Source organism: Phascolarctos cinereus, unplaced genomic scaffold, assembly GCF_003287225.1.
Source record: "Phascolarctos cinereus isolate Bilbo 61053 unplaced genomic scaffold, phaCin_HiC Scaffold_7;HRSCAF=346, whole genome shotgun sequence".
NCBI lineage: Eukaryota > Metazoa > Chordata > Mammalia > Diprotodontia > Phascolarctidae > Phascolarctos > Phascolarctos cinereus.
Genome location: NW_027556180.1, coordinates 107,399,951 through 107,405,008, shown reverse-complemented (window position 1 = coordinate 107,405,008; position 5,058 = coordinate 107,399,951). Strand labels below are relative to the sequence as shown.

General features: G+C 34.2%; 1 pseudogene; it reads left to right on the top strand.

Annotated features, from left to right (window-relative positions):
• The first annotated feature begins 1,547 nt into the window (after positions 1–1,547).
• On the top strand, positions 1,548–1,940 carry LOC110212421 (small ribosomal subunit protein uS8 pseudogene; annotated as a pseudogene).
• Positions 1,941–5,058: the final 3,118 nt, after the last annotated feature.

Below are 5,058 nucleotides of genomic sequence, written 5' to 3'. Positions count from 1 at the left end.
TATCTTTGCCAAGACAACCTCAAAACATGGCCACAAAAAATCAGACACAACTGAAACATTCAACAACATTTTAAGATCAATACATATGTGCCCCAAAATGGTATTTATCCTTGTACTTGTGTATCTCAAAAAATCTACTATACACCATAAGCCTTGACATGGCTGATTTGGCAAACTCCAGGTGGCCACTGATATCAGGGTTTAAGTATCTCACTGTCAGAAGAGTACTTTTGAGTACATCTTCTCTTCCTGAAAGCACATCTCCCCTTTCTGGGAGTATGCTGCTCCTATGGGACCAAGCATTCTCACCTGAATGTACCACTCAAATATACCTATCCCCCTCTGCTCCTGAATGCACTGTGACCCTTGAGTTTTATTTTACATTAAAAGTATATATCTGACTTGCATATTAGGTCCTCATCTCCCCTTCTTCACTTTCCCCATCCACTCCTATTTCCTATTATTTGTCAATAAAACTTGAATATTAAACCAACCCACATTGTTATGACCTATTATTCATGTCAACTGAACTCCCTGAATTTTCTGGTTGGTTCATGGGTCTTTCCTTAGACATAAACCAGTCTTTGGATAGAGACTTTCTACTTTGATAATAGCACCTCTGGTAAGGGCGAAGACACTGTAAGCCCAGTCCTAGAAAGCAGGAGTTGAAATGGGAACATCCCAAGAGGGATTCTCTTATGCCTGAAGACTGTCACAAGATACGTACAGAAAAAAAAAAATAAAAAGGGCAAAACTAGAGAATGAGATGTCATTTTACATTGTCACCCTCCCACCCCCTTTTTTGAGCAATAACTGAAACTTTTCAAATAATTTGATTATAAAAGGCCTATGAGGAAACTATGTTTAGCTAATTGCTAACTGAAAGAAAGGGCAAATATGTGAGTACATGAATATGCCTCAGGAAAATGTTTAACATTATGTAGGTGCTTATATGGATAAATACATTTGATTTAGGCTTGGTTTACATCCATCCTCTCTCTCATTTGACTGCATATTAAGTGAAGAATAAAGCTACACTCAATTCTTATAACTCCAAATGCCTCTAAATCTGTGAGGCCACAGCTTTAGGAAGAGTGGAGCAATAAGTAACACAAACCACATGCAAAACCATGCACACACACATCTACTAGCAAAAAGAAATGAGACATTAAGAGCTCAGGTAGAGATTGTGAGGAAACAAAATTAAATAGAAAATTGTCCTTTGAAGTTTTTTTTTTTTTAAGTTAGGCCTTTAAACATGAAATTCTTCAAAATCAGTGATTCCCAGCTTGATATTTCTTGTCCAATGATTTGAGGGAGAGGTGAGGGAGTACAACCATATTTCAAAAATGTAATTCACCAGGCATGGTGCCCAGGTTGAACATAGAGTAGGTCAAAATTCTTCTGCTGATCATAGTTGAATTGGGCCATGAATATCCCATGTACTTCTGACTTATGTGAAATAAGATTATCTAGTCTTTAAAATAAACAAATGAATAATAAATTAAAAGTAATTGCTCTTTCTGTCATCTTGCAGTGCTGCCACCATGGTGCACATGAATGTCCTGGCAGATCCTCTCAAAAGCATCAACAATGCAGAAAAGTGAGGAAAACACCAGGTTCTCATTAGGCCATGCTCTAAAGTAATTGTCCGGTTTTTAACAGTAATGATGAAGCATGGTTACATTGGCAAATTTGAGATCATTGATGATCACAGAGCAGGAAAAATTGTTGTGAACATCACAGGCAGAATAAACAAGTGTGGTGTAATTAGCCTCAGATTCGATGTTCAATTGAAAGATCTGGAAAAGTGGCACAATAATCTGCTACCATCTCATCAGTTTGGGTTCATTATACTTACAACCTCAGCTGGCATCATGGACCGTGAGGAAGCAACATGAAAACACACAGAAGGAAAAATCCTGGGATTCTTTTTCTAAGGGCAAAACATATATAAAAATAAAAATGCTCCAATGGACAAAAAAAAGTAATTAAAATTTTAAAATAATTAAGATGATTTAAAGCAATTTTAAAAGGAAAATATGATTTAAAAATATTAAATTCCCATAAATTAAATTAATAAAAAGTATGACAATAATTGATAAAGACACAAACATTTTGATAAGATAAATAAAAATAAGGGTAAGCATTACAAAGACAAACTAATCAAGAAATGGCTGAATATAATGGGAAAATAAATTAGCTAGGGCACCTAGCTTATTCTTCTGGCTATTTTACACTTGAGAGTTTGCTAATCTACAATTTCTTCAACTGAAATAGTAGAGACTAGACTAGATTACAGCTTTATGTTTTCGTCATACCAAATATACTAGAATAAATTAAGTTATATAATTTCAGAAAAGAATGAGACTGTAGCAATGGAATGCTTGTTTCAAAATGTTGATGGATTGATATTTTTGTCCTTGACATTACCAAAGAGAATTCCTCTTCATCTTCTTTTAATATGTAGCTATTATTTATTTATTTTAATAAATCATCCACAGAAAATTTATTCAAAGCCTAAAAGTCTTTCTAAGGTTGTTTTAATATTTCATGCATACCAGTACATCACTTGGACTTCCATTTATTATCCCTCTTTCACACAACAAGACCTGTTCACATCCTTTTCTGGTCATACACTTCCTTGGTAATGATTTACCTTTTGACACTTCTTATAGGTCATTGTTGGTCTTATGTTATATTCTTTTTAGTCTCAAATCTACTGTATGTGAGGTAAAATTGATTTTTTTCTGAGATTATGATGTCTAAACAAGAAATTCGTTAAAAAACACGTTTAAGTGCCTCTTATATACCAAGCACTGTCCTAGGCATGTAGGAAAAATGCCAAAATGAAATGAAGTGATCTTTACTCTCAAGAAGTTTACACTCAACTATTGGGATAGCCTACATAAGTATGTATGTGTTTATAAATTTGCATATATGTATATATAAATATGCACATTGTCATTATTCAATTTTCTTAGTTGTGTGTGACACTTTCTGACACCATTTGTGGTTTCCTTGGCAAAGATCTTGGAGTCGTTTCCCACTACTTTCTCCAGCTTATTTTACAGGTGAGGAAACTGAGGTAAACAGTTAAATGACTTGCCCAGGGTCCTACAGTTAATAAGTATCTGAGGCTGTATCTGAACTCAGGTCTTTTAGAATCTAGGCTCAATGGTATATCCATTGCACCAACTATCTATCCCTAGATATGTACATATGTACACAAATATACCTCTGTGTGTGTGTATGTGTGTGTGTGTGTGTGTGTGTATATATATATATATATATATATATATATATATATATATATATATATATATATATATATCTTATATAGCATATATACGTGTGAACATATACACATACATATGCAGATTTGCTCGCATAGTGTGTGTTTGTAGAATTTGTAGGTGCAAAGCTTTTTATGTCATGGATAACAAAAACACAAACAAAATAGTTTGTTGGATTAATATCTCTCATTAAGAGAAATGCTCATAGATGACTTTAAAAACACCATCTTTAATTTGGGTCACCCCACCATTATCATTATAAAGGCAGATGTATGATTGAGGGTTTTTTTTTTTTTGTCTTTAAACGATTGCCTCTGTAGAAGATTTCATCTGGGGGAGTTGACTTTCTGAAGATTCTGTCTCAGTTTCTTAGCTAAGGTGGCAATAAAATGGTGGCTTTGCAATAAAAAAAGTAGATGTTGGAGAATAAAAATAGAAAAATACAATTTATCAAAATTGTAAATTATACTTCCTACAATGTTGACAGAATATGTGTCTTTAACAATGCTTTTGTTTTTTGAAAGTAGTTTGAATTTTGAGACTCACTTTGCACTTATAATTGCTAATCTACACTGGACTCCTGCAATGCTTTGCCTGCAAATCAGGAACGAAATGAATAGGCATGTTGCTGTGGAATAAAATGTAAGACGAAGAAAGAATGAGGAGGTGTGATCGAAAGAGAAATAATTGTATCTAATAGCTATTATATGACATTTAAATGGCTTCATTCAAGGCTCATAAATACTATTTATGGCTCCTGGTTATAAATCAAACTTACAACAACAAAAATATAAGTAAAATGTATGGTGACTTATCTAAAACAAATTATCACAATTGCAATTTATTTGCAAAAGGAAATTCCATTTTCTTGCCCCGCAATTAGTAGGCTTGCACTGATAGCATTTGAGAAGTATTGCTAATTAATTGTTAATAACCTGCTGGGAACATAACCAAGACAGACACTAAATTGCAAAACTAGTTATCAAGACTGTTGGAGTAGAAATGATTTAAAGATTTTAATCAGAATTCTGTGTACAAAGTTATTTTAGCTTGGCTACCTAAATGTAAGAGCTATTAAATGGAGAAAGCCTTTTTATTTTTCTTTAAAAAAACAACAACAGCAGGCATGACCACCTACTAATTTACTGGATACAAAAACCTGAAGCTCTTTTGCCAAAGAATACTATAGTATTGGAAACTCAGCTTTCCTCATTGGGTTTATCATACTTCTTTGAGCATGTGCTTCTGCACAGAACACTGAAAAATAAATTTCATCGATCAGCCCAGTGGTAAGCACTGGAAACCACTTACAGCTGCAGTCAATAAAGAAATTGTAAAAATCCCTCGTTTTGCAACATTATAGTCTCATATATAATATTTGTCTCACCCTCCCTAACAAAAACCACAAGTCAATCATAACTCAGACCTGAATCCACTGCTTATGGTCTCACTCTACAGTGTCAGGCATTTTTCCACACTGCTTCTCCCTTTTGGTGTCTCTGGTGGCTTTCTTAGTATTTCCTTTCTTTAATGTGGACTATGTCAGTAGTTCTGCCCTTTGCTACTGAGGCCACATTCATCCTACAATTTTCCATAAACATATTGGGAATAACTGGAAAGGATCCTAGGCATCCTTATTTGATCTAAAGAAGGACTGGCTGCATTGGATGTCACTATCATTGTAGAAATGTTAAACCTAGGGCTGTGATTTTCAACTCAGATGTCACTTCAAGACTACTTCGGGCCCACCACATCCAGGACA